At 39.4% G+C, this 23,665-nt stretch overlaps 1 protein-coding gene and 1 pseudogene across 4 annotated transcripts in view; one reads left to right on the forward strand and one right to left on the reverse strand.

Moving 5' to 3' along the window:
- The first annotated feature begins 2,257 nt into the window (after positions 1-2,257).
- Positions 2,258-23,665, forward strand: part of ELMOD1 (ELMO domain containing 1) — an 85,399-nt gene continuing 63,991 nt past the window's right edge. Inside the window, exons 1-5 of one of the 4 annotated variants that reach the window (XM_055547778.1) lie at positions 2,258-2,681; positions 3,272-3,333; positions 18,588-18,635; positions 19,149-19,217; positions 20,474-20,588. The gene's annotated coding sequence lies outside the window, so the exon portion shown is untranslated. The remainder of the gene's footprint in view (positions 2,682-3,271; positions 3,334-18,587; positions 18,636-19,148; positions 19,218-20,473; positions 20,589-23,665) is intronic. The other 3 variants (XM_055547780.1, XM_055547781.1, XM_055547782.1) reach the window with 3 other exon arrangements.
- Positions 11,954-12,474, reverse strand: LOC129628710 (rRNA N6-adenosine-methyltransferase METTL5-like; annotated as a pseudogene).

Raw genomic sequence — 23,665 nt, forward strand, 5'->3', positions numbered from 1 at the left:
GTTATCTGTTAAATTCTTTAATACAAGGTGAATGAGATCCTGCCCCGAGTTAAACATTAATACGTGGCAAGGCTGTCTCTAAATACTATGGAATACATGTATACAAACATACTTTGGAAAAGTTGATTCTAAGTGGTGCCAAGTCTGTCTCACATTCAGATTATAAGAGAAACAGAGAGAAAAAGTTAAGTTATTCAGACAGTAGGTAGAAGCAAACAGTCAACTAATACAGAGAATAACTAGGATCATAAACAGAGGTCAAAGGTGGTAAGAAGGTGAAGGTTTAGGAGGTAAATGATCCTGGAAGAGATGTTTGAGATGTAGGAGATATGCGAGTCCAGGCTGAATCTGGCCACTGGAGAAATGCCATTCTTTGAGGTTAGAAAAAAGATATAATTTGGTGTGGGGATTAAACTCTGTGGGCTTTCCATACCCCTTCCAATTCATCATTTGAATTGCAGGTCCCTACCTAGAGGAGCTAGCTGAAGAAGTCAAATGAAAAGAATAAAAATAATTGGCAGGGATCCAAGTCCATGTAGTTTGGTTGACCAAGGGCTATCATTATTTTTACTGATATTTTTGAGAGAAGGAATCAAGGCCTATAGATTAATTTGATGAACACAAGGACAAAAATGCTTGGTTTGTGTCCTTGGAGATTATTTACTTTGTAGGTGTTTATTGCCTATCTTCTTCAAGCTATCTTTAAGCGCTATGAGGGCAAAGACCATGTCTGTCTTGTTCATAATTGTTTCCTCAGAACAATGCCTGCACAGTAAATTGTTTTACATTGCTTAAACAATAGCAGTAGACTGTGATAAGTGCTGTACCATCAGAATGCATTGGTGCTCTGGAAGCAGAGCATTAGCTCTACCTTGGAGTTAGGGGAAGCATTCTGAAAGAAGGTGGCATTTGAATTTGAAGAATGGGTAGGCCTTTGTAAAGTGGAATGGAAAGAGAAGAGTCTTCCAGAAAGTTTCGAACACCATAAATAAAGGCAAAGCATTACAAAACACATGGAATGTTTGGGAACTATTGAAAAGTTTGTTTTTTGAGCATTGGTACTTTAAAATGTATGCAGTATCCGTGGAAAGTAAATTGCTTCCCATGCAAGTATACTTTATGGAATAATAGTAAAAGAAGAATATTAAATTACTTTAAAAATCGACTTTGGAGTGGAATTCTTTTGTCATGTGGATAAACCTGTCAACAGTGAATCTCTCCTAAAAAGCTTTTCCTTCCCAAGAGGACTCATATATGGCTGCCCAAGAGGTTTTATTTTAAAAGTATGAAGAAGCTGAAGAGTATAAAGGGAAGGTAATAGTGGATAATGCTTCTAACAACAATAAAAAAAAATTAGAAGGATAAAGGGTAATGGTTATATGATGTGAGGAAGGAACACAATTTGTTCACCATTTAAGGACTATCACTAACCTAACCTTTCATAAAAACTGTATGGTGGAGGTGGAACCTACAGGAATTCTATTCAGTGAACATTTACTATGTAGCAGGTGCTTTGCAATCATTGTCTCACTTAATCCTCACGCCAGTCCAGAGAGGAAGTCCAGGATTCACCATTTTATAGATGAGGTAACAGAGAGGAAGAATAGCTGGGTAAACTACTCGAGTAGTAAATGAAACCGAAATCAAGGCCTACCTCCAAGGTCATAGTCTTTCCCCTACTCTATCCTGCTTCTAACTTAAGAAACTGTTTTGAGAGAAAAACGTTCTTCCTTAATGCGAAACACAATACAAAATAAAGGCACAGGTCTCCATGTGTGTGTGAGTGTGTGTGTGTGTGTGTGTGTATTAAGTGAGTTCAGAGCCAAGTCCTCTTGCACTGTGAAGTAAAGTTCCCCCAAACAGCCCCAGGTCTTGTTGTTCATAATTCATCCATTATAATTAACCCCAGGGTTAAGGTATTGTTTCTGAAACCTGATAAAAATGCAAATATGTAACCTGAGAGGATTGACGCAACCTCAATTACAAACCAAAGAGCTGGCTCTTTAACTTGACCGGACTGGTCTAGTAATCGGGAAAGGAGGGTACTGCTGAGGCATCCCTGTAGGTGAGGACCCCAGGCTCAGGAAAGCAGGTGAGGGGTGAATGTCTGGATTGGAGAGATCTCACCTGGTAAAATAAACTGAGCTAATAAACAAACTTGGCGCTCTGAACAATTCTCTGAGAAGGGAGCGAGGAATACATTTTGCCTTCTTATTCCAGGATTCTTTAGGAACCCCATAGACAAGCCTCCTGAGGTTCACCATCTTCCAGCCTGTACTCCTTGCTTTCTGCCCAAGCAGCCAGGTCTGCAGATTTAACCCTTCCCCTCCAGACGCCCGCGCTCCCTCCCCCGCGACTGGGCATGCTCAGTGGCCTCCCGGGTTGTGCTTCCAGGGAAACCTCCGCACGCCCTACCCGGGGCTGCTCTCGGTTGCCTGCTCGCCGCCCGCCGCCTGGGGCCCATCCCAGCTTGCTCAGCTCCTAGCGACCCAAATTCCGGCCCTGCCCCCGCCCCGCCCGCGTCCGCAGCTAGTGAGGCAGCCCTGATCCAGGCTCCGCGCTGGGACCGACCTCGTCCAGCGCCGGGCGGAGCGCGCAGCCGGAGCGCTTGGGAGAGCAGAGATGGAGATCCGACTGCCGCACGCCGGGACCTGCTGAGCTTCTGCGGCCGCAGAGTTCACGTGAGTAGCGGCGTCCTGGGGCGACCCACCGGGAGCGGAGAGGAGAGGCGCGAATGCCCTTGAAGAGGAGCGAGGTGGCGGCGAGGACGCGAGGCATCGCGCGAGCTGTGCAGCATGTGGGGCGCAGCAGGAATGTTGCGGGTGTGGGAGGAGGGTGTTGGAATGAAAAGTGCATACTACCTCGGTGCAGGGGCTTCGTGGTCATTGAGGACCGTCATCTGTCCCCTCATCTTGCCACCCCAAGTTAGCACCCGGGGGATGCAGGTAGGCAGGAGAAGCTGTTTACATCTTGGCTGGGGCGCTAATCACCTATTGACCGAACGCCGAAGGCTTTTGAGGAGGCATGGTCGGCAGAGACCAAAATAGGAGCGGAGACAAGGGCGGCCGGGCAGGGCGAGTGGCCCGTCGGGGTCTCGGGGCCCCTTGCCCCACGGCCTGAGGCCCCAGGGGCAGTGCAGGACTTCGGGTTGGCGGGCCGCAGAGCTGGAGGATCATCAGCGCCCGGAACCCGGGGACCTGTCTTAGGAGCTGACGCTCGGTGCCTCCTACTACCAGGAAACCATTCACTTATGAGAACATCTCTTTCCTAGGCAGGTAGAATTGAACAGGCGACTGGGGAGCGACGGCTGACAGAGCTATTAAAAGCAAAACAGTTAAGTGTGGTGGTGAGCTGTGCGATTGTGAGTGCCTTTCGCCGCCCCCCCCCCCCTCCCGCGCCCCTCAAGTGTGGGTGCTTCTATTCACCGTGTTTCCTCCCCACCTGTAAGTGGCGAGTCCGGTAACACACCTTATAAATATTTCAGGAACGACCTCGTAGGCTCGGTTGCTTCAGATCAAGTTTAATGAATATGTTTGTCAGCCTTTATGCTCTGCACAGGCAGGTAGAAGCCCCGTGCCTCAGTTTGCCAGATCTCATCCCTTTCCTATACCAACTAGGAAAAAGATACTGCCAACCCCACGGTGAGCTTTAGATTGGTACCGTAAATTTGAGTTTGTCGTTCGGAGAGACCAGTCTTGGGCAGATATCCAAGCGTTGTTCTGCATCTCTGCAGTGTGCGTGTTGAGCCTGGAGCTTGACAAACCGGAGCTTCCAATATGGTGGAAAGCAGGTAATATGCTTATGTTGGAATAAACGTCTTAATTCATTATCATCTCAAGACACCAAGTAGTTACACAGAATTAGTCATTCTCTTCCTAGAAGTTGAATCTGAGATCTAGTTCAAATTTTGAGAAAGGCAAAATTTGTATCCCTCTACAACTGGGAGGCAGTTCTCTCTCCTAAATTCTTCCATGGGAATAAGAAATGAAGGTCTTTTCCATAATCACTGTCAAGAATAAGGAAACAACACAGTAATGTAGGAAACTTTCAGGATTGGAACAAGCTGTAGGGCATCTTTCCTCACACTTTGGGTTATAACTTCCACTATAACACACACACCATTAATGCACTACAGTGGTTACTCCTTTGCTGAAGAAACCTGCTTTTTCCTCCCTTAGTGGGACTCTTAGTATGTCTCTAAACAACTTGTGAGGAATTCCTCTGTTGACCAAGATTTCAAGCCTCTAAGATTTACATTATGCTGAAAGAGACAAGTCTCTTCTCTTGTAAGACCATACACATTGAAGCTGAACAATTCGGTGTACAGATATTTATCATTTAGAGAAGACTTTTCTAGCAAAGACCCACTGCAGTTACATCACAGGCTCCACCTCCACCTCCCAGGCTGCTTCTCCCCAGCCTGTTAGTGAGGACAGTATGTCTCACTGTGCTTGATGAAGAAAAGGAATCCCCGAATGAAAGACATATATTTCTCATATTGTGTTTTCAAAATTAAAATTTCAAAAAAATTTTCATTATTAATACATAAATGCAAGGACTTCATTCAGAAATAGTATTGATAATGACTCTGAATATCAGCTTTTCAAGAAATCTGGGGCAACATTACAGTATTCTCTGTGCTGAAATTATTGATAGATGGTATTAGAAGGGAATTCTATGAAATTAACAAAATAAGTAAAAATTTTGCATAAGAAACAGCATTTCCTAAAGTATGTTACTGACTTGCTCAGAAAGTAACCCAGTATCATTAACAGACATAAAATATGGCCAGTTGAGAAGTTTGCAGAGCTCAGATACAAGCCTCCAGGTGCTCTAAAGAAGCATTCTTTGAGTCCTGTGAGAATTTTTAGAGTCACTGGTAAAGCTGTCAGATTTGGCAAATAAAAATATAAGCTGCTCATGAGTTAAATTTGAATTTCAGATAAACAATGAATAATTGTTTTTAGTACAAGTATATCCCATGCACAATTTGAGGTATACTTATACTAAAAAATGTTTTATTTGTTGTTCATCTGAAATTCAGTTTTGACTGAGCTGCCTGTATTTTATCTGGCAACTCTATAGTCACTGGAAATGTTTCGGTCCTCTTTTTGGGGTCACTGTGTTTTGAAAAATGAAAGTGGAGCAGAAATCATATGCTTTTCTATAGACAATCTGGGACAAGTCCAATTCTGGTTCAAGCTATTGAAAATAACTCATGCTTAAAAGTGAGATGCATACACATTCTGATTCACCTTGTTGTACAGCAGAAACTAATACAACATTGTAAAGCAATTATTTTCCAATTTAAAAAAAATTTTTAAATACTTTTAAAAAGTGAATCCTTCAACACATCTCTGCTTGCTAGATTTAGTGAGAGGTGCCAAAAGATACAAAGATGAGTAAGGGAAGTGGGGGTAGAGGAAGAGCTCTGTATCATAAGATATGAGACTTCCAGAGTCCACTCGAGGAGCCTGGGAAAGCCACTGAATTCTGCTTAGTGGCTCTAGTCAAAAATGATGAGCAGTTTTGACAGGTCTGACCTTGAATGAGCGAGATCTTACCCTGGGAGGTAAGGAATAAAGAAATTCATACCTTTATACCTAATGGAGTGGAGCTAGAGGTTGACGGCCTCAGTCAGAGGACAAAGAAGCCTGCTGAGAATGAGGAAAATGAAAAGGGAATGCTAAAGGACATTAAATAGCTGGTGATGGGAATGGAAAAGGGAGCTGAAAAGGGACAAGTCCAAGGATTGGTAAATGGTACTTGGGTGAATGCATCTCACTGCATTAAAAAAATAGTTCGTTTGCCTTTTGACTAATACTTAAAGGGCTTCTTCACAGTTCTGCTACCTTCCTGGTTTCCTCAGGTAAAAAAAATCATCATCAAACAAATCTGGTATATAGCATTTTAAAGTTTTGTTATTTTTATGTAAAAGATGATATTTAAATTTGATATTTGTGATGCTGATCAATATTTGGTTGCTTTTGCCCAAATTCCTGAAATAAGATAAGCAGATGTTTTGGCTTTAGCAAGTCTGTTGCTTCAGATAGGAAAAGATACTAAATTGCAATCATTTTCTGATTTAGTCCAGCTATCTTTAAGGAAGCAGATTCTGATAATGGAAAAAAATGTAGATTTTACAGAAATAGAACTATATGAAAATGCCCATATGCTTATAGTACTAGAAAATACCTACTCAGAATATTTCAAATGTAATTAATTCCAAAAACACACCACTTATATTTATGTCTTTGAAGACCCAGTGGGTACTTTCACTATTGATCATTATAGGAATTTTCCAGGGAAGTTGAAGATCAAACTACTATGGTCCAAATAGAGAACAGAAAATCTCCTTTTTCTGAAGATTCCTGTTTGCCAGTCTCAAGCAAATGATGGTAGAGTGCCATCCTAGATTTCATGTCTGTTAACAGATATAGTTATCTCTAGGGACCATCTTCAGAAAAGCTTCATATAATTGAATATCCATGCAGTGCTGTGCTATGCTTGGTAGTTCAGTCGTGTCCAACTATTTGGGACACCATGGACTGCAGCCTGCCAGGCTCCTCTGTCCATGGGGATTCTCCAGGCAAAAATGCTGGAGTGGGTTGCCATGCCCTTCTCCAGGGGATCTTCCCAAGCCAGGGATTGAACCCAGGTCTCCCCCATTACAAGCAGATTCTTTACCGTCTGAGCCACCGGGCCCAAGAATGCTAGAGTAGATAGCCTACCCCTTCCTTCAGGGGATCTTCCTGACCCAGGAATCGAACCGGGTCTCCTGCATTGCAGGTGGATTCTTTACTAGCTGAGCTACCAGTGAAGCCCTGAGTATCCATATGTATGGTTAAATTTCTACTTTATATTACAGTAAATAAGTATATAAAATATAAACTTTAAATTACAGTAAGTTTTTTAAATCACAGAATTACTCTATGCTAAAATGCGTAGTGAAGCAGTCAATTCAGGTTTTTCCTTATCAAATGATTATTCCTTAAAAATAGAACAGAAAACACTCTATTTCAAGTATTTATATTGTTCTTCTTTGTAGTGTCTGGCAAACATATCCTGCCTTATAATTCTGATAGTACATGAGAAAAAGAGTGATCAAAGACATCTTGAAGTTGCCAAAATCTCAAAGCAATTAGACTACAGTTTCTGTTTTCAGCAGCGTTTCACTTATTAAAGTGATATGACTTACTAAAGAAAGCCTTACTTCAGTGATCTCTAAAGACAGCTTATGCGAACTGTCACCCATAAAGAGCTTTAACTGAAATTGTGTGCTCAGTTCACATTCTAAGTCTTCAGTAAATAGTCTGAATTTAGAGACTCTGAAGACAGTATGTTTTTGCATCCCAGGAACTTTTAGCCCTCCAGTTCATTTATGCTGACCATGAGCAAGTCTTATTTAACATCAGTTTCTGTGCTGAAAAATGAAAGATATACACATTTCAAAAGAGAATATTGTGTCAACTCCAATCATCTTTGTCTATAAAATAAACATTAACTGTGTTCTAAGGGATAAATAACTTCAATCTCAAAGTAATTAGACAATTTCTATATTGTCTGTGTACAATCTGTAATGTTTTTGATGCCACCAGAATAATTCAGAATTTGCTATGTTTGATCTTTTGCTTTTTTTTAATATAAATCAGATGATTGTGGTAAATGTTTAAGGAGAGCTCATTGCTGCTGCTGCTGCTAAGTTGCTTCAGTAGTGTTCGACTCTGTGCTACCACATAGACGGCAGCCCACCAGGCTCCCTCATCCCTGGGATTCTCCAGGCAAGAACACTGGAGTGGGTTGCCATTTCCTTCTCCAATGCATGAAAGTGAAAAGTGAAAGTGAAGTGCTCAGTCATGTCCGACTCTTAGTGACCTCATGGACTGCAGCCTACCAGGCCTCTCCATCCATGGGATTTTCCAGGCAAGAGTACTGGAGTGGGTTGCCATTGTCTTCTCCAAGGAGAGCTCATTAAGCCCCCTTAAAATCAGTTTCAAACAAGCTAATGACTACAGATTCAAAAGTCTTTACATAACTTTTAAATGTAGTTTCCATTTTAATTATTGGGATTGGGACTTTGTTGATTAGAATGTGTGGTATAAGGTCTTATTTCAGCTGATATGACTCTCAGTCCTTTTTCCCTTGTATAAATAAAGCTACCATATGTTTAGAAGCTTTCATTCATGATGAAACTAATAACTTATTTATACCACGGCTGCTTTTTGGTTTAGCAAATGTCATCAATGATAACATAAACTCTGTTCCCTATTTTTTGTTTTTTACATTACAGTTTGGCATTATAAATATTTTAAGTGTGAATCAGTCTCTGGCATGAATTAACTATACAAGTATATTTCTTCCTTTTGCTTCAGAAGAAGAATCAAGATGCTGTACCCTTCAGTATTTGAAAGCCAAATTTTCTGAAGACTCTATATTCTGGTAGAACAGTTATATTTTAATTTCAAATTTTCTTTGGTCTTAGAATCCATTTAGATTAGCAAAAATCTTAAAACAGTTGTTTTTAATTGAGAAGTTTTATCATATATTCTTTAAAATGGTAAACACTTATCAAAGCTAATTTAATTAATATATATTATGCACATCATTAATCATAACAGTTGTAAATATATATTCACCCTTCATAGGACCACCTAAATACATAACTTAAAACTTTGAAAGCTTACATTAAAATATCTGGCATAGAAATTTGGTTTTCATATTCTGTCTCATGTATGATCTGTATGTAGCCCAATATGTGAACTAGTACATGAAAATCAAGACATAAAACAGAAAGATTGGATTATAGTTTTTGATGTTTTGTATCAAATATTTCTTCTATTATTCCTTTAAATTGTAGATAACATAGAATATTTAAAATAGAGCCAGACTCATCAAATTTTTACATCTGTACCAACCTTCTGGAATACATCTGTCAACTAGACTCTTGAGTAATCTTTGTAGATGAAATGAAAAAATGACATCTGGGATGAGATCTAATAGCTGGATTCATCAGCTGGAACCAAAGAATGTTTCTAAGTGTGAAAGCCACATAGAAGCTTGTTTCTGTTGGCCTGCTTCAGATCTCTTCCCTTGACCCTGACATTTCTACAGTTTTATCAATGCCTCAGATATACTTGGGCTTCCCAGGTGGCTCAATGGTGAAGAACTCCCCTACCAATGTAGGAGATGCTGGAAAGACGTAGGCTTGATCCCTAGGTTAGGAAGATCCTCTGGAGGAGGAATTGGCAACCCACCCCAGTATTCTTGCTGGGAAAATCCCATGGACAGAGGAGCCTGGCAGGCTACAGTCCAGAGGGTTGCCAAGAGCCAGACGCAACTGAGTGATTGAGCACATACACACAGAGATAGACTATACATATATCAGGTTTGTTGATAATGCAAAGCTCCAAGAACTAGTGAATTTGAATGACAATCAGGGTTACACTTAATATCCCTTAGCCGAGAGCAAGAGCTGAAACTAAAATTATGTGCAGAAAGAGTTGGTTTCATTTAGTTTCTAAGATTAGTTGCTAAGGTCAGGGAGTGGAAGTCCTTCTTTAACAACAGTTTGAGTTGTAAAAGTTAGTTCACTTGAGTATTAACCAACAGTACAGAAGAAATTAATGCTTTCTTTGGTTGCATTCATAGAGTCCATATTAAAAAGATCAAAAACAGACACTATTAACTCACTGTACTGAAAGTGATGCATTTTGGGCCATCTATCAGGAAATGTAGTAAGGGAATGCCTGACTCTTGTGAGCCTGGGTAGGATGTTGGCTCATATGACCTTAAAAGCACCTCCTAAATCTGATTATGCATTTTACATTGAGTTCTTAGGCATTTATTATGAACCTGCCAACATCTAATTAACTTAGTAACATTTATGTGGCACATAACTATTGTACATCCTTTCCTTGATTAATAATGAATATCTCTCCTCATTCTTTTCTACTTAAAGATTATTCTTTAGATAATTAACCAATCATCACTTAAATGCTTCTACTTTGTGATCACCAGTGGGTTCGTTCACCTAGTTAAGATCAGACTTGAAATTCTTAGATAAAATAATATGTTCTTTGACTAGCCACAGAGTAGCCACAAAGGATCATGTTCAGGTTCTAAAATAAAATGGCACAAAGTAGACAAAGATGAAAGGCAGACATGTATTCACTCAGTGTATTCTATGTGTACTCTGTCTGCAGTGTGTTTTGGCTTTCAAAGGTATTTGTTTATATAGAGTGGACACCCGTCTTTACTCTTGAACACTGCTGTCTGAACCCCTTTCCTGTGTTGAGGGGCCTGTCTCACATTATGAGACAGAGGCCACTTCTCACTATAGCAGCTAAAAGTGCCAGATGCTTTCTCTCCCAGGTATCCTTGCGTGAGATAAGACGTGGACTCATCAGAGACATGGACCCAGACTCTGCCCCAGCGGCACATATTTTTTGGCAACACTCTTGATCAGTCCTGGGGAGGGGTCAGTGGAGCCAGCTATTGATTCTGGACCTGATAATGGAAGTAAAGGTGTCTTTATTAGACTGGGTCTACGTTGCCATTTTAAGCATTATTTTTGTCTACGTTTCACTGGACACGACTGAAGTGACTTAGCAGCAGCAGCAGCAGCAGCAACCTCTAAACCCAGTTCTCCAGCCCTCCTGGAGATTCTGTAGATTACCTTCAAATTCATTTTCTGCTTAAATAGGCAGAGCTAGTTTCCATTCCTTGTCATAATAAAAAACCCTGACTGGTACGAAGCAAACAAGTCCATGCTTACATTGGCATCTTAGTCAGTCACTGGGACCTACTGAGTACAAAGTACTCTGAGAGGCTCAAGAGGAAATATTTATTCATTTTCTGAATATTTCTTTAACAAGGCACCTTGCTTGGCATTTGGTAGGAGAGGCAAGCAAAACTGGTATTTTCAAATTAGTGATATGAGGACAAGTAGGAGAAGGTAGGGATGCCACTGTCAAACTTTGATAAAGGCAGATATTCTTTGAATTCCTGACTCTCAAGATTGATTTAGTGTAGGGATGAAAGGTTGGGGTGAGAAAGAATGCTTTGGGGGAAAAATATATGTTTCATCAATTCTAAGAGTCAAATTGTTTTCTTCATCTTAACATTTATGAAATTAGAACACATTAGAAAAATTAGAAAACAAGTGTGTCATGTTTTAATTGCCACCTTTTTCTCCTCAACCCATCAACATATTTCACCAAGTCTAAGATATCATTGAATATATACTACTACATTTTTACTATTAAGAAAAAAGACTCTGTAAGTAATTACTAAAAAATGATGATACGTAACAGCATAGTGGGGACTCTAGAGTAGATTTAAAGAGAACTTAAGATAATTAGGTCGGTCATGGAAATGTTGTGAGTTAAACACCAAATTCTGTTTCATTGTTCTAGTAGTCTCCCAAAGCTGTTAAAGAATAGTAGTAGATTTATGTTATGAACAAATAAAGAATAGTAGTAGATTTATGTCATTGTTCTAGTAGTCTCCCAAAGCTGTTAAAGAATAGTAGTAGATTTATGTTATGAACAAATTAAAATAATCATTTTAACTTTATTTGACTATAAAATGTGCCTGTATACTTACAGTGATTCTCAGTTTGTGGATGGCACATTTATTTTTGACGACTTTTCCATTTGTACAAAAGTCAACAGAATAACATAATGGATCCTAGTATTCAGCAAGTATTAATTCATGATCAATGCTGTTCGATTTTTAGCCCCTACTGTCTGTCCACCCAATTTTATTTTGAAGCAAATCTCAGACATCATACCATACCATTTGTAAATATTTCAGTGTATATCTCTAAAACACATACTCAAAATATTGTTTCTGCTTTCCTAGAAATAAAATTTATAGTTTGTAGCACCTTTTTAAATAAACAGATTGTGTGTTTATTTTAATTAGGTTTTAAGCTACCTTTTGGGGGAGGTTTTTAAAAAGAAAACCATATGAAGAATACTTCAGTGTCCACTGATTTCTTTGTAAGACATTTATATGATGCTAGTAGGTCATATTATAATCCTGCAGTAATATCTATCTTGATTTCCCACTCTGCAACTTTGTTTTAAATATGTTCTCTAGTTGAAGATGTGTTTAAAGAATATACTGCTGTTCTTGCCATTTCCAAAGCAATCTTCAGAAATGTCTTATCTATTCTGTTATTATTTTTGGCCCCAAGGGGAGGATTCCTAGTTATTATATCAAATGACTTGAACTGTGTCAACATTTGTCAGCTCAAACTCTTCCACTTTCCCATTAAATATTTTCAATACATTTTAATTTGTGTCAAATTCAACAAACAACCTACAGCGTGTGGTCTGGTGGCATACTATTCTAAAGTAACTTGGGCTTTTTGAATCTATCTACTTGATGTAAGCAACTGACTAGTTCCTTGAACCTTAGTTTCTTCTTTTTTGTTTTTTTAAAGTGTGGGTTCACAGAGTTTAAGGCCATTGGACCTCAGGAGGCTGGAAACACCACCCTATGTATGTCACCTTTTTTAAAAAAAGGTTTTTGTCTTTAATCAAAGTAATATATATCATGTAAAATGTCATATAATTATACAGTATTATAATGTAAAATAGACCTGTTGCCCAGTCCTTTTCCATTCCACATGTGTTTCTCAGGTATACTCACTTTAATTCTTTTAGCTTATTCTTCTGGAGTATTCCACTTTACTTTTAAATAATATACTAATATTGCTATTTCTCAATATTTAAAAATATCATATCTCCTGATTTTCTACTATAGAAGTGAAGATTTAAATTTCATACGTAACATCTTTCCCTTATATTCATTCTTTTCTCTTTCCTCACTTCTCCCATTATCTCTGTTTTCACCTAAGAGAGTTTCACATGTATCTTGCTTTGGATGGTTTTCTGAAGGGTAAATCTGAGGACTAGTAATCTGTCTGCCACTGTTCTGGGAGCTGAATGGGAGAAGAAGGCTGGATAAATCTCACATTTATCATGTAGACTTTTGTTTAACTTCCTAGTATTCAGTATAGAGCTCAGCCTCATTTCCTGTTTCTAGAAGTTCAGAACCTATTTAACTCATCCCCTTCAAAAGTTAATCTCACCTCTTCTGAAGGAATGGAGAGGGGTTATGCCTATTCTCTTTAGGTAGGGAGGAGATCTAGGCCCTAACTTATTCTTATGAAAACTTTGAATCAAGTTGTGTTGATTCATTCTGCATTCCCATTTTTAGAGGAGTTTGGCATCCCTAACTCCTGAACATGACTGAGATTCTGTACTCTGAATTATATTGCCTTTGGGTTTATTTCTCTCACTGTAGGTTTAGTCAGATAGGTGAAGTAAATTGCCATTTGCTTATCTTTCAGCTTCCAGATTCTGCTGACATCTCATGTGCACTCCTGTTGCCCTTAGCCTTATGGATTTATGCTTTTTGATTTCTTTATGTTAGTTGAATTCAGTTCAGTCGCTCAGTTGTGTCCGACTCCTTGAGACCCCATGGACTGCAACACACAATGCTTCCCTGTCCATCATCAACTTGGGAAGCTTACTCAAACTCATGTCCATCGAGTCAATGATGCCATCCAACCCTCTCATCCTCTGTTGTCCCCTTCTCCTGCCTTCTGCCTTTCCCAGCATCAGGGTCTTTTCCAATGAGTCAGTTCTTTGCATCAGGTGGCCAAAGTATTGGAGTTTCAGCTTCAACATCAGCCCTTCCAATGAATATTCAGGACTGATTTCCTTTAGGACTGACTGGTCTGACCTCCTTGCAGTCCAAGGGACTCTCAAGAGTCTTCTCCAGCACCACAGTTCAAAAACATCAATTCTTCAGTGCTCAGCTTGCTTTATAGTCCAACTCTCATATCCATACATGACCACTGGAAAAACCATAGTTTGACTAGATGAACCTTTGTTGGCAAAGTAACGTCTCTGCTTTTTAATATGCTGTCTAGGTTGGTGTTAGTTGGATTATATGTTGGATTACATGTGTTTTATTTGTTGTGTTTAGATGGAAGTCTATAAACATATTTAGATGGCAATAATACACAGAAGAACTATATAAAAATATCTTAATGACCCAGATAACCACAATGGTGTTATCACTCACCTGGAGCCAGACATCCTGGAATGCTAAGTCAAGTGGGCCTTAGGAAGCATCACTACAAACAAAACTAGTAGAGGTGATGGAATTCCAGCTGAGCTATTTCAAATCCTAAAAGACGATGCTGTGAAAGTACTGCACTCAATATGCCAGCAAATTTGGAAAAGTCAGCAGTGGCCACAGGACTGGAAAAGGTCAGTTTTCATTCCAGTCCCAAAGAAAGGCAATGCCAAAGAATGTTCAAACTACCACACATCCTCTGGGTGATAGAGAAAGCAAGAGAATTCCAGAAAAACATCTACTTCTGCTTTATTGTTTACACCAAAGCCTTTGACTGTGTGGATCACAACAAACTGGAAAATTCTTCAAAAGATGGGACTACTAGATGACCTTACCTGCCTCCTGAGAAATCTGTATGCAGGTCAAGAAGCAACAGTTAGAACTCGACATAAAACAACAGACTGATTCCAGATTGGCAAAGGAGTACGTCAGGGCTATATAACACTCTGCTTATTTAACTTCTATGCAAAGTACATCATGCGAAATGCCAGGCTGGATGAAGCTCAAGCTGGAGTCAAGATTGCTGGGAGAAATATCAATAACTTCTGACATGCAGTTGACACCACCCTAGTGGCAGAAAGCAAAGAGGAACTAGAGTCTCTTGATGAAAGTGAAAGAAGAGAGTGAAAAAGCTCAGAGCTTCTATATTGACTTCAGAAAGGGCAGTGTGGGCAAAGACTCTTTTACTTATTTTGAGTCTCTAGTGAATGTAATGAGTGCACAATGATATTTATTGACTAGAATTAAGAACTGAGGTCTCTTCCTACCAATTGGCTGTCTGTCCTTGGATAAATCATTTATTGAATTTGTTTGAGGCCACACAAGGTCACTTAGGAAAGGTATAGAGGAATAGAAACATTGGGGAACATCTATGCTTAAAGGGCAGGCAGAGGAAGAGTATGAGATAAACAGAAAATCAGGAGAACATGGAAACATGGAAGCCAAAAGCAGACCTTTCAAGAAGTAGCATCACATTAAATCATATCAAACAAAGATAAGAAAATAGAGCTTGGATTAGACCATGCTCTGCCTTCAGCCAAACATTTATATACTCACTTAGTCTATGTATAGGTAAATGTTTATCATTCCTGAGATGTTTATGGTCAGAGTGATCTTTGTAGTATAAGGAAGTAGTCTTGAACCCTGTGTATAGGTGAGAATGTGACTGGAATGACTATGGTGACTATGATAGGGGAAGGGAACCAGAGCTCAGAGAGACTGTGCAGTATAGAGTTGGGAGGCTGTTTTTAAGGCTAAGAAGGACGTGAGTTAGTCATATGTGATCACCCTATAACATATTATAGACTTAACTAACCTGATTTACCTGGAGAAGGAAATGGCAACCCACTTCAGTATTCTTACGTAGAGAATCCCATGGACAGAAGAGCCTGGTGAGCTACAGTCCATGGGGTCTCAAAGAGTCAGACATGACTTAGCAACTAAACAACAACCTGGTTTAACTGAATAAAAATGTTTGTGTCAGAGAATATGTTTTATGTTTCATCATACTGCAGATGATGATTGCAGCCATGAAATGAAAAGACACTTACTCCTTGGAAGGAAAGTTATGAGCAACCTAGACAGCATATTCAAAAGCAGAGACATTACTTTATCAACAAAGGTCTGTCTAGTCAAGGCTATGGTTTTTCCCAGTAGTCATGTATGGATGTGAGAGTTGGACTATAAAGAAAGCTGAGCACTGAAGAATTGATGCTTTTGAACTGTGGTGTTGGAGGAGACTCTTGAGAGTCCCTTGGACTGCAAGGAGATCCAACCAGTCCATCCTAAAGAAGATCAGTCCTGGGTGTTCATTGGAAGGACTGATGTTGAAGCTGAAACTCCAATACTTTGGCCACCTGATGCGAAAAGCTGACTCATTTGAAAAGACCCTGGTGCTGGGAAAGATTGAGGGCAGGAGGAGAAGGGGACGACAGAGGATGAGATGGCTGAATGGCATCACTGACTCGATGGACATGGGTTTGGGTGGACTCCAGGAGTTGGTAATGGACAGGGAGGCCTGGTGTGCTGTGGTTCGTGGGGTTGCAAAGAATTGGAAATGACTGAGCAACTGAACTGAACTGAAGCTTCATCAAGTTAAAGTCAGCAGGCTGGTGTATAAAATACTTGAGAAGTCTATCAAGGCTACTATTTTGTTAGAGTGCTGTGCAAACAAAAAGTAAATTCAAATTTTCCCTGAGCTTAGGCCATGGCCAGCCACTTTCAGAAATGCTGTTTTGGCTACAAAGGAGTAGATTAACTCAGCACCACTTATGGAAAAACAATTCAAAGGACATTTCTCACCAGTAGTGTCTCAGGGTATCATACATTGCATACCAATTATGATTTGTTCCTGTCTTTTATGTAATTTTCTAGTTAACAGTAATTAATATATTAACAGGTGTGCCTCTTTAAAACAAAGCTAGATTTAAAAAATAAAGTAATTCTTTTTGCTTTCTATAGAAAACATTTAGAGAAGTTATTTAATGAGCACCCAGTGAGCAGGGACTTAAATACCATTTGCAAAATGCTTTCTTCTACCATCCAAAGCCGTTTTTGGTGTTTCCTCTTTAGGGGCAGATAATTAGAATTAATTGCTATTTTTGTTTCCTGTTTGGAGAACAAATAATTAGGACTAATTACTATCTTCCTTCCCATCACTTGTCCTACACAACCAGCAAGTCAGTTTGATTCTACCTTTGAATTATTTTTCACTTCTGTTTGCTTCTCTTTATCACAGTCTTTGGTGTGCCAGTTCAGGTCACAACCTGCCAGAATTTATCTAAACAGTCTCTTAAGTGATTCTTGACAAAATGAGCTTTTACTGTAGGGGAGGATATAATAAGAATGATAAGACATTAATAAAAATACTAGAAATGAGTAGCAACTCATTGATTGCATATTACATTTAACTATGCTATGCTTTGGTTGATTCACTTCTTAGAGCAGTCCTTCTAAAGGTACTTGTGATTTCTCTCTCCATCTAACTGAACCCTAGAGGGATTAAGTAACTTGTCTAAAGCCATTTGGCTATTGGTGAAACTCAGACATGAATTCTGTCTCCAAAACTTGTGCTCTTAACCAGCATACATATTCTCTGTCGTATTTGACAAATGTCCTTTAAATAGTAAGGATCCTTTGTAGTATTAAACTAAGTTGCCCTACCCTGAAAGGGCTTCGCCTGTGGCTCAGTGGTAAAGAATCCACCTGCAGTTCAGCACCCGCAGGAGATTCAGGTTCGATCCTTGGAGGAGGGCATGGCAACCCACTCCAGTATTCTTGCCCGGGAATGTCATTGGACAGAGGAACCTGGTGGATTACAGTCCATTGGGTCACAAAGAGTAGGACACAACTGAAGCAACACAATTTAGCACACATGCACATTACCCAGAACAGTACTGGCACACAAATATTCAAGAAGTTTTTGTTTTGTTTTAATGGAAAGACTGAGGAACCACTATGTACAGGTCATGATGCTGAAGTATTATGATACTTCATTTATCCCACATCATTATGAATGAGTTTATTCTTTTAGGTAAACCAGTTTCCTAGCTAAAATTAAACCATTAAGTATAATTTTTAGAAATTTTTATAAAAATCTTTCTGAAATGTACTCCATTACTTTATTGCCTTATGACAATCCTAATTTAATATTATCCTGATGGCAAAAAGTATAGTTAGGAACAACAAATGTTGCATATGCTGTTTATCATTTCCTCTGGGCTGTAGTTTTAATTACCATTTATATGCTGAGGAAACCCAAATCTTTGTATACAACTAAGATTTCTCTCCTGACCTTCAGAAACCTGTATATCTACAATCCCTCTTGAGCCTGAAAATTCAAAATGAACCTAAGATCCCCAGATACACTCAGACCCCCAAATCTGCATTTCCAAAATTCCATGTCTTACTGGAAAATTCCACTACCTAGTTGCTAGCCATAAACATGGGCATAATGTTTGACTCCTTCTTTTCCTTCACTAACACCCTCAATCAGTCAATTAACAAAAGTCCTATTGATTTTACCTTCTAAATATCTCTCAGATCCATCACAATTTGTCTCTGTCTTTTGCCTTATCCTGCCATTATTATGTTTGCCTAGATAATTGTAACAACCTTAAAAACTATGTACCTACTTATATTTCACCACAGTCTAATTTATTCTCCATACTACAGTGAGATTACATTTTTAAGACTACAACTCTGATCATGTCACATCCCAGTCTATAATTTTCAGTAGTTCTTCACTGCTCATGGGATAAGTTTCAAAGGTCTTTAATATCATATCACATAAAGCTTTCAATGACCTGATCCTTTCTTGACCATCCATATTTTGCCATCTCAGTTTTTGCCTGTTCTTCTCATTGAGCACTACACTAGATCATATTGAATGTTTTCCCTTCCATATCTTGTGTATAATATATTCTTGCTTCTAGGATTTTGCATGTGCTATTTGGGGGAACCCCCCGAACCCTACATCTAAGGTAAGCATCTCTTACATTCACTGTCCCAGCACCCATTTTCACTTGTAATATTGTGGTTAAGTACCTATTTGTTTTTGTACTGATACACCAGCTTCTCTTCTCTCTTCCTTAAGACTGTTGGGCCTGGAAGATGGAATTCATAACCTCTTGTTCACCCTGTATCCTTAGTGCCTAACTCTGTGTTTAGAGCATAGTAGGCACTAACATATTGTAATAATTTTTAAAAATAGCTTTAGATTCACAGAAGCATTACAAAGATACTATGGAGTTTCCTTATACTAGTGCCCAGTTTCCTCTGTTGTTAATTGTGTGTGTGTGTGTGTGTGTGTGTGTAGGCATGTGTGTTCAGTTGTGTCCAACTCTTTGTGACCCCTTGGACTGTAGCCCACCACACTCCTTTGCCCATGGAATTTTCCAGGCAAGAATACTGGAGCAGGTTGCCATTTCCTTCTCCAGAGGATCTTCCTGACCTAGGGATCTAACCCACATCTCTTGCGTCTCCTTCATTGGCAGGCAGATTCTTTACCAGCTGAGCGATTACTCAGCCACAAAAAGGAACAAAACTGGGCCATTTGTAGTGAGGTGAGTGGACCTAGAGTCTGTCATACAGAGTAAAGTAAGTCAGAAAAGGAAAAACAAATATCATATAATATCATATACTAACATATATGTGTGAAATCTAGATAAAAAGGGTACAGATGAACCTATTTGCAAGGGAGGAATAGAGACGCAGATGTAGAGAATGGACATGTGGAAACAGGGGAGGGTGGAACAAATTGGGAGGAGTAGCACTGACATACACACACTGGCATGTATAAACAGATAGCTGGGGGAAGCTGCTGTATAGCACAGGGAGCTCAGTTTGGTGCTTAGTGATGACTAGAGGGGTGGATGGGGGGTGGGAGGAAGGCTCAAGGGGGAGGGGATATATGTATATACATAGCTGATTCACTTTGTTGTATAAAACAAACTAAAACAACATTGTGAAGCAATTATACTCTAATTTTTTAAAATCTTATATTAATATGCTACATTTGTCACATCTAATGGACAGATACTGATCCCTGTTAACTAAAATCTCTGCTTATTCAGATTTCCCTAGTTTTAACTTAATGTCCTTTTTCTGTCCTAGGATCTAATCCTTGATACCACATTGTATTTAATAATCATAACTCCATAGGCATCTCTTGACTGGGACAGCTCCTCAGACTTTCCTTGTTTTTGATCTTGAGAGTTTTGAGCAATACTGGTTATTTTCTGGTATAGCCCTTATTAAGTATTTGTCTGATGTTTTTATCATGATTAATCTGGGTTTAAAGGAGGAAAACCACAGAGGTAAATTGCTGTTATTTTTCTTTTTTTAAAGGATTTATTTTTGCCCCTCCAAATCTGAAATACACTGATGCTCCAAGAAAGTGCAGTTTTATCAGTTTGGTCAAAGATAAACATCACTGGTTAACAACTTTCATATATTCACAAACCTCATCTTCAATACTATGAGATACTTTCTGACAATCACACTGCCTCGATTTTATATCTTTGTAGTTTCCTATTCACCCACTCCAGTACTCTTGCCTGGAAAATCCCATGGACAGAGGAGCCTGATAGGCTACAGTCCATGGGGTCACAAAGAGTTGGACACGACTGAGCGACTTTACTTTACTTTATGTTATTCACCCAGCATCCCAAACACTGAGTCCCACATTCAGACACATCAAGGCCTTTCTAAGCCCAACCTTATTCCAAACACATATTCTAAGTAACTAGCCAAAGCTTTGTCCATAGCTCACAGATCTCAGCTGTTCACCACCCACAACTTCTGCTTCCTAACTCCACAGGGTATTGACCACAAGTCCGTGGAGAAAGTCTTATGTCATGTATGCTTTTGTCTGAACCTGGACATCTAGAAGCTGGACCAAAACTCTTAGGACTCCTTGGAGGTGGCCAGGCAAGGTCAGTACGTCAGTATGGACTGGGCAGACCAGCACCTGAGAGAAGGGATGACCATCTCCCTTGTCCGTCCAGCAAATTTGCGGTTTTGGGCTGCATTTCTTAAAGTGCCATTTCATTACGTTATATCGAGGGTATATACTGTCAACATGAATTATCACTGTAATATTAATGTTTATCATCGCCCAAGTTAATATTTGTCAGCTTTCTCAACTGTAAAGTTACTTACTTCTCCACTTTCCATATTGTACCCAGGAAGTCACTACAGGCATACCTTAGAGATCTTGCAGGCCTGTTTCTAAACCAATGCAATTAACTGAATTGTAAGATTTTTTTGGTTTGCCAGTGCATATATACATTATGTTTAAACTATACCGTAGTCTATTAAGTGTGCAACGGCATTATGTCTAAAAAATGTACATGCCTTAATTTTTAATATAATGTATTTATTGCTAAAAATGCTGGCCATCATCTGAGCCTTCTGTAAGTTATAATCTTTTTTCTGGTGGACTGTCTTACCTTGATGTTGATGGCTGCCAACTGATCATGGTGGTGGTTACTAAAGATTGGAGTGACTGTATCAATTTCTTAAGACAACAGCAAGGTTTGGTGAATCAATTGACTCTCTCATGAACAATTTCTGTGTAGTGTTTGATGGCATTTTACCCACAGAAGAACTTCTTTCAAAATTGAAGTCAATCTCTCAAACCCTGCTTCTGCTTTATCAACTAGGTTTATGTAATAACCTAAATCCATTGTTGTCATTTCAATAATCTTCACAGCAGTTTCACTGGGAGTTGATTCCTTCCCAAGAAACCACTTTCTTTGCAGCTTCTCATCTGCTCAAGTTTTATGAGATTGCAGCAATTCAGTCATAGCCTCAGCCTCCGCTTCTAATTCTAGTTCTCTTACTGTTCCCACCATATTTGCAGTTACTTCCTCCATGGAAGTCCTCAGCCCCTCAAAGTCATCCATGAAAGCTGGAATCAAATTCTTCCAAAATCCTGTTCATCATGAATGTTCTTAGTAACATCTGGAATGGTGAATCCTTTCCAAAAAGTTTTCCAGTTGACTTTGCCCAGATCTATTAGAGGAATCACCATCTATGGCGGCTATAGTGTTACTAACATATTTCTTAGATAGTAAGACTTAAAAGTTGGAATGATTCCTTGACCCATGGCCTACAGGATAGATGTTATGTTAGCAAGCATGAGAACAGTGTAGATCTCATTGTATATCTCCATCAGTGTTCGTGGGTGACCAGGTGTATTGAGTTGTAATATATTTAAAGGAATCCTTTTTTCTAGCAAAAGTTCCCAACAGTGGGCTTAAAAGAGTCAGTAAACCATGTTGTAAGGAGATGTGCTATCATCCAGGCTTTGTTGTCCCACTTACAGAACACAGGAAGAGTAGATCTAGCCTAATTCATAAGGGCCCTAGGATTTTCTGAATGATAAATAAGCATTAACTTTAAGGTCACCAACTGCATTGGCCCTTAACAAGAGAGTCAGCCTGTCTTTTGAAACTTTGAAGTCAGGCAATAACTTCTTTTCATTTCTGAAAGTCTTAGATGGCATTTCCAATAGAAGACTGTTCTGTCTACATTGAAAAACTGCTTCATGAAGCCACATTCATGAATTATCTTAAGCTTCATACTTTTTAAAAGACACAAAAGTACAAAGAATAGTATACAGCCCCATCACTCAGAATGAACACGTTTACCATTTATTTTGCTTTTTAATAAATAAAATATTTTAAAAATTGGAGGCCATTATTTCACTCTCCAGTCCTAAAACCCTCCCTCTTCTCAGAAGCAACCACAATCTTAATTTGACACATAAAATTCTTTTCATGCATAAAATATTTTACAGAAATTTCTGTGTATTAAAATACTGGCAAAACTCCCAACAAACAAAAGTCTAGCCACCAGGTGGCTTCAAAAGTGAGTTCTTCCAGACATTTAGAGAAGACTTAATACCTATCCTTCTTAAACTACTCCAAAAAATTGCAGAGGAAGAAATTCTTCTGAATTCATTCAATTAACTCACCATGATACCAAAACCAGACAAAGATATCACACAAAAGGAAAATTAAAACCAGTATCACTGATGAACATAGTTGCAAAAAACTCAAGAAAATATTAGCAAATCAAATCCAACAATACACTAAAAGGATCATTTACCATACTCAAGTGGTATTTATCTTAGGGATGCAAGTAGCCATAAATCAATCAATGTGATATACCATATTAACAAATTGAAGAATAAAAATCATACTGTTGAGAGGGACAAGAGACAAGATGGTGGAATAGAACTTGAGTTTACCTCCTGTCATGAAAAAAACCAGAATCACAGCTAACTGCTGAACCACCATCAACAAAAGACTCAAACCTACTCCAAAAGATATTCTACACCAAAAGACAAAGAAGCCACAATAAGATGGTAGGAGGAGCACTTTTATGATATAATCAGATCCCATACCTGCCAGGTGAATGACCCACAAACGAGAAAATAATTGTATTTCAGAGGTTCTCCCATAGGAGTGAGAGTTCTGAATCCCAACCTCAGGGTCTGGCATTGGGAGGAAGAGCTGCCAAAACATCTGGAATTGAAGGCCAGTGGGACTTGAGTGCAGGAGCTATGCAGGACTGGGGGAAAGAGAGACTCTATTCTTGGAGGATGCACACAAGGTTTCATGTGCACTGGGACCCAGAGCAAAGCAGTGACTCCACAGAAGCCTGGGCCAGGCCTACCTGCAGGTCTTGGAGGGTCTCCTGGGAGGTAGGAAATGTCTGTGGCTCACTGTAAGGACACTGGTGGGGGCCCCAGAGAATATTCATTGGCGTGAGCTCTCCTGAAGGACACTATTTTGGCAACAAGACTGGCCCCACACAACAGCATGCAGGTTCCAGTGCTGGGACACCTCAAGCCAAACAACCACCAGGATGGTTAAAAATACCTAAAGTCATCCTGAGCCTACTGCCACCTCTAAATGCACTCCTTGATGTGGCCCTGTCCTCCAGAGGAACAAGAACCAGCTCCACCCACCAGAGGACAGGCCAGTCCCTCCCACCAGGAAGC

Source organism: Bubalus kerabau, chromosome 15 (assembly GCF_029407905.1).
Source record: "Bubalus kerabau isolate K-KA32 ecotype Philippines breed swamp buffalo chromosome 15, PCC_UOA_SB_1v2, whole genome shotgun sequence".
Classification (NCBI taxonomy): domain Eukaryota; kingdom Metazoa; phylum Chordata; class Mammalia; order Artiodactyla; family Bovidae; genus Bubalus; species Bubalus kerabau.